Raw genomic sequence first — 6,467 nt, 5'->3', positions numbered from 1 at the left:
ATACAAAATAAGCCGGGTGTGGTGGTGCACGCTTGTAATCCCAGCACTTGGGAGGCTGAGACAGGAGGATCATGCAGGTTCGAAGCCAGCCTCAGCTATTTAGGGAGGCTCTCAGCAACTTAGTGAGACCCTGTTTCAAAATAAAGAATAAAATAGGTCTGGGAGTGTAGCCCGGAGGTAGAAGGCCCCTGTGTTCCACCCCCAGTACCACACTAAATAAATAAATAAATAAATAAATAAATAAATAAATAAATGGGCCAGGGGTTGTAGCTCAGTGGTAGAATGCCACTAGGTTCAATCCCCAATAGAAGAAAAAAGAAAGTGGGGTCACAGAGGCTATCCTTGTGGGTCTGTTATGTGTGGGAGTTGAGCCTGGTGGCCCAAGTCAGCCAAGCAGCATTGCCAGGAAGCCTGGGTCCTGGGTGGTACCTATGCCGTCCCTCACCAAGCCCTTCAGCCCGTGGGCATGGGCATCTGCTCAGCTGTAGGTTGGGCAGCCGCTCCCTGAGCGCAGACCCTAGGCCTGAGCCCCAGACAGGATCCCAGCTCCAGTCCCAGAGGTTGCCTGTGATTGGGGACCTCCTGCTGGACAGGGCTGAGCCTGAGAACGGATGGCTGAACCTCCAGCTGTGGGGTCCCTGGGAGCTTGGCAGCAGGGCCCGGGCTTCAGCCTGCAGGGACAGGGGGTGTGCCTGGCAGGGCATGTCCTCTGAGCAGACAGGGCTGGACCCCCAGAGACAGTGCCCGCCCTGCCTCCCCTGCCTGCTGTAATCCATCAGACCCTGGGACCACATGATGAGTAACAGGCGCATTCGACCTGCGATCCCCAGCCCAGCAGGAACACTGAGCACAGAGTGAGTCAAGATCTGAGCTCCCAGGACATGCCTCTTCAGGGGCCAGGTCATCCCTGCAGCTTGGGGAGTGCCCTTTCATGCTGGACCCTGTGCCTAGCGCTGGGGCCCGGGCAGACCCAGGCCCGCGCTCACTAGGGACACAGAGAACTAGCAGGTGCTTTGACCCCCCAAAAGAAGCCGGCGTGGGGTAGGGAGTCTGGCAGGGTGGGACCCCAGGGACCAGGACATGAGTCTCACAAAGGCCACTGACACTGACAGGTCAGGGAGCCAACAAGAGATAGCACCTAGCTAGGCACACCAACATGGTATTTTCTTCCAAGAGTGAGACTTTCCTGTGACCTCTATCACCCCTTTTAATATGAATATAAAAGTGTGTAAAGGCCAGGAGTGGTGGCGCACGCTTGTAATCCCCGCACTTGGGAGGCAGAGACAGGAGGATCGCACAGGTTCAAAGACAGCTTCAGCTACTTAGTAAGGCTCTCAGCAGCTTGGTGAGACCCTGTTTCCAAATAAAATATAAAATAGATCTGGGAGGGTAGCCCGGGGGTAGAAAGCCCCTGCGTTCCATCCCCAGTACCACAAAAATAAATAAATAAATAAATAAATAAATAAATAAATAAATGTGTGTAAGTAAGCCAGGTATGAACTGGGCGTGGTGGAGCACACTTGTAATCCCAGCATTTGGGAGGCTGAGACAGGAAGATCATGTATAAGGAAAGCCTCAGCTGCTTAAGTGAGGCCCTTTGCAACTCAGTGACTCTGTTTCAAAATAAAGAATGCTGGGATTACAAGTGTGAGCCAGGTGCGGTGGCTCACACTTGTAATCCCAGCATTCGGGAGGCTGAGACTGTAGGATCGAGGTTTGGAGGACAGCCTCAGCTACTTAGTGAGGCTCTCAGCAACTTAGTGAGACTCTGTTTCCAAATAAAATATAAAAATAGGTCTGGGAGGATATAGGAGGATAGCCCAGAGAAAGCCCCTGGTTCCACCCCCAGTACCACCAAAAAAAAAAAAAAAAAGGAGGCTATTTTGCCAAGGCCTTAAATGCTAGATGACGCAGGGGAACGCAGCAGCTGCGAGGGAGCTGAAGTCCTGGCAGCGGCCTCGCCCCTCCGCAGCCCTTTTCTTCCCCCTCTGCCCCTTGCTGTATCTTTTCTTCCCTGGAAGCAGTGCTGTTCTGAGATAACCATGCTTCTGGGAAACAGAGCTGAGAGTCTTGTTTGTTCAAAGAAATGTTTTCTTGCCGAGCTCAAGTGCTGTGTTTACGCCATAAATCGCTGGGCTTTGCTCCCGCAGTCAAGTCTGGCCCAGGAAGGGGGTGGGGAGCAGGACGAGCTGGGTCGGGCTTGTGGAGGGACCCGGTGTGTGCACTCACCAGGGGCCTCTGATGGAGGCAGCTTGGCAGCCCAGGGGCAGGAAGCACAGGCAGTCAGCTCACATTTATAGAGCACTTAAGTATGTGCTGCTGCTCTTCTGGGCATTTTCTGACATTAACCCATCTCTCACCTCTCTCTCTCTCTCTCTCTCTCTCTCTCTCTCTCTCTCTCTCTCTCTCTCTCTCTCTCTGTCTCTCTGTACTAGTGATTGAGCCCAGGGGCATTCTACCTCTGAACTATACCCCCAGCCTTATTTTATTTTTGTTTGGAAACAGGGTCTCACTAAGTTGCTGAGAGGCTTGCTAAATTGCGAAGGCTGACTTTGAATCTGAGATTCTTCTGTCTCAGCCTTCCATGTGATTATAGGCAAGTACCACCATGCTTGGTTTTATTTATTTATTTTTATTTATTTATTTATTTTGCGGTACTGGAGATTAAATCCAGGGGCATTCTACCTCTGAGCTATACCCCCAATACCTCCAGCCAAATTTCATTCTTTCTTTTAAAACAGGGTCTCACTAAGCTGTGGAGGGCCTAAGTAGCTGAGGCTGTCCGCGAACTGAGATCCTCCTGTCTCAGCCTCCCAAGTAGTGACTGGGATTACCAGTGTGGGCCTGCCATCCCCGATTATAGGTGTGCGCTACCACGCCCAGTTAGTCCTCTGCAGTGTGTGTGTGTGTGTGTGTGTGTGTGTGTGTGTGGTACTAGGAGTGGAACCCAGGGGCTTTCTACCTCTGGGCTATACTCCCAGACCTATTTTCTATTTTATTTGGAAACAGGGTCTCTCTAAGTTGCTGAGAGCCTCACTTAGTGGCTGAGGCTGGCTTCGAACCTGCGTGATCCTCCTGTCTCCGCCTCCCAAGTGCGGGGATTACAAGCGCCCAGCTTAGTCCTCTGGATTTTGAAGACCACAGAGAGCTCAGTCCAAACCACAAGGGAAGAAGGACAACCCCAGCAGAGGAAAGAGTGTGTGTCCAGGACCGGCTCCTCAGACAGCAGATCCCCCATGAGGGCCGACCTTGGCTACCGCAGTCTGGGAGGGGCTGCGGGTGTGGTGCTGACAGCCATCTTTAAGCCCTTCCAGAGCCAGACCGTGAGAGGAATGAGGGGAGCTGGGAATCACAGTCATTTGTATGAAAGCTCAGGCCTAGCCAGGCAGGCCCCACGCCTGTGAAGGAGGAGGCAGGGGATCACAGGTTCAAGGCCAGTCTCAGCAATTTAGCAAGACTCTTAGCAACTTTTGTGAGACCCTATTTCAAAAAATATAAAATGATGCCGGGTGTGGTGGTGCACACTTGTAATCCCCGTGCTTGGGAGGCGGAGACAGGAGGATCCCCGCAGGTTCAAAGCCAGCCTCAGCTACTTAGTGAGGCCCTCTGCAATTCAGTGAGACCCTGTTTCAAAATAAAGAATAAAAAATAGCACAGGGGGTGTAGCTCAGACGTAGAATGCCTCTGGGTTCCATCCCCAGTATCGCAAAAGAAAGAAAAAAATTAAAAATAAAAAAATAAGCAGGTGTGGGGGCGCACACTTGTAATCCCAGCATTTGGGAGGCTGAGACAGGAGGATCGCAGTTCACGGCCAGCCTCAGCTACTTAGGCCCTCTGCAACTCAGTGAGACCCTGTTTCAAAATAAAGAATAAAAAATAGTGTTGGGGGTGTAGTTCAGACGTAGAATGCCTCTGGGTTCCATCCCCAGTACCGCAAAAAAAAAAAAAAAAAATTAAAAATTAAAAAACAAGCAGGCGTGGTGGTGCACACTTGTTATCATACCATTTGGGAGGCTGAGACCAGAGGATCGTGGTTCGTGGACAGCCTCAGCTACTTAGTGAACCCTGTTTCAAAATAAAGAATAAAAAATAGGTCAGGGGGTATAGCACAGAGGTCAAATGCCCCTGAGTTCCATCCCCAGACCTGAAAAAAATTTTAATAAATAAATAATAAAAAAATAGGGCTGGGGGTGTCACTCAGAGGTAGAATGCCCCTGTGTTCCAACCCTAGTACCGCATAAATAAATAAATAAATAAATAAATAAATAAATAAATAAAATGAAAAGGACTGGGGTGTAACCAGAGGTCAAATGTCCCTGTGTGCATGCCGGGCATGGTGGCGCACGCTTGTAATCCCCTTGCTTGGGAGGCTGAGACAGGAGGATGGCACGGGTTTGAAGCCAGCCTCAGCTACTTAGTGAGGCTCTCAGCAACTTAGTGAGACCCTGTTTCAAAAAAAAAAAAAAAAAAAAGATCTGGGAATATAGCCTGGAGGTAGAAATCCTCTGGGTTCCATGCCCAGTACCACCAAAAAAAAAAGTTCATGTGTGCAATCCCCAGTCCAAAGAAAAAAATTACAAATGCACAGACTCTTTGACCTGCCACTGCACCTTGGAATTTATTTTACAGATTGATGCATATGTACAAAATGACAGGGAGGCAAGACATTAATCTGCAGCATTATATATAACTGCAAAAGACTAAAAATAATCTAACTGTCCAACCACAGGGGATGGGCTAAATAAATTACAATGCACCTAACCAGAGCAATTGCACAGCTGTGAAACCCAACAAAAGAGGGTATGTGAGCAAAAATAGCAGAGTGAACACCTTTGAAAATTCACTGTGCAGAAAAACTGGCAAAGCTGACGAGAATGAGATTTGCAGAACTCTGGGAACTGGAGGCTTGTGGCAAGCTGACATGCATTCAAGGAAAACAGCTCACAGTGCTTGTGAGGCTGAGACAGGAGGGTCACAGGTTCGCGGCCAGCCTCAGCAACTTAGCAAGACCCTCAGCACTTTAGTAAGATCCTGTTTCACGGTGGGGCATCATTGTAATGCCAGTAAGGCTGAGACGGGAGGGTCACAGGTTCGAGGCCAGCCTCAGCAACTTGTGAGGCTCTCAGCAACTTAGTGAGACCCTGTTTAAAAAAAAAAAAAACCGGGCGTGGTGGCTTGGAGGCGGAGACAGGAGGATCGCGCAGGTTCGAAGCCAGCCGCGCTGGCTTAAGAGACCCTGTTTTCAAAGAAAAAAAAATATAAAAATAGGTCTGGGAGTGTAGCCCGGAGGTAGAAGGGTTTCCAGGAACCCCAGTACCACACACACACAAAAATCAAGTCGGGTGTGGTGGCACACACTTGTAATTCCAGTACTTGGGAGGCTGAGTCAGGAGGATCGCAGATTCTCAGCCAGTCGCAGCAACTTAGTGAGACCCTGTTTTATTTTTTTATTTATTTATTTTTTTTGGTGGTACTGGGAGTGGAACCCAGAGGCCTCCTACCTCCGGGCTATACTCCCAGACCTATTTTCTATTTTATTGGAAACAGGGTCTCACGAAGTTGCCGAGAGCCTCACTAAGTAGCTGAGGCTGGCTTCGAACCTGTGCGATTACAAGCGTGCGCCACCACGCCCGGCCAAGGTTTTTTTTGTTTGTTTGTTCTTAGCTTTTTTTTTTTTTTTAAAGGGGCTTTTTTTTTTTTTTTTTGGGGTCTTTTTGGAATGGGGATCGAACCCAGGGCGGTGCACTTGCCAGGCAAGCACTTTACCACTGAGCTAAATCCCAGCCCTGTGAGACCCTGTTTTAAAAAATAAAGAGCTCTGGTGGCAGCCATCAGGTAAGCCAAGATGGGCGCATCCAAGTACATCCAGGAGCTATGGAGGAAGAAGCAGATGGACGTGATGCGCTTTCTGCTGCACGTCCGCTGCTGGCAGTAAAGCCAGCTTTCAGCGCTGCACCGGGCTCCCCGCCCCACCTGGCCGGATAAAGTGCGCAGGCTGGGATACAAAGCCAAGCAAGGCTATGTCATATACAGGATTCGGGTGCGCCGGGGTGGCCGCAAGCGCCCTGTTCCTAAGGGTGCAACCTATGGCAAGCCTGTCCATCATGGTGTTAACCAGCTAAAGTTTGCACGAAGCCTTCAGGCTGTGGACAAGGAGAGAGCTGGACGCCACTGTGGCGCTCTGAGAGTCCTGAATTCTTACTCGGTTGGTGAAGATTCCACATACAAATTCTTTGAGGTTATCCTCATTGATCCATTCCATAAAGCTATCAGAAGAAATCCTGACACCCAATGGATCACTAAGCCAGTCCACAAGCACAGGGAGATGCGCGGGCTGGCGTCTGCAGCCGCAAGAGTCGTGGCCTTGGAAAGGGCCACAAGTTCCACCACACCATGGTGGTTCCCGCCGCGCAGCCTGGAGAAGGCGTAATACTCTACAACTCCACCATTACCGCTCATATAAGTAA

The 6,467-nt window shown here is 50.0% G+C and overlaps 1 pseudogene across 1 annotated transcript; it reads left to right on the top strand.

Moving 5' to 3' along the window:
* Positions 1 to 5,845: 5,845 nt before the first annotated feature.
* Positions 5,846 to 6,467, top strand: LOC308268717 (large ribosomal subunit protein eL15-like; annotated as a pseudogene). The gene has a single exon. The product of its transcript is annotated as a large ribosomal subunit protein eL15-like (transcript).

The sequence above is a fragment of the Muscardinus avellanarius genome, assembly GCF_963383645.1.
Source record: "Muscardinus avellanarius genome assembly, chromosome: 10".
Lineage (NCBI taxonomy): Eukaryota > Metazoa > Chordata > Mammalia > Rodentia > Gliridae > Muscardinus > Muscardinus avellanarius.
The sequence above is the reverse complement of the archived record's forward strand: the minus strand, read 5'-3'. Positions and strand labels throughout refer to the sequence as shown.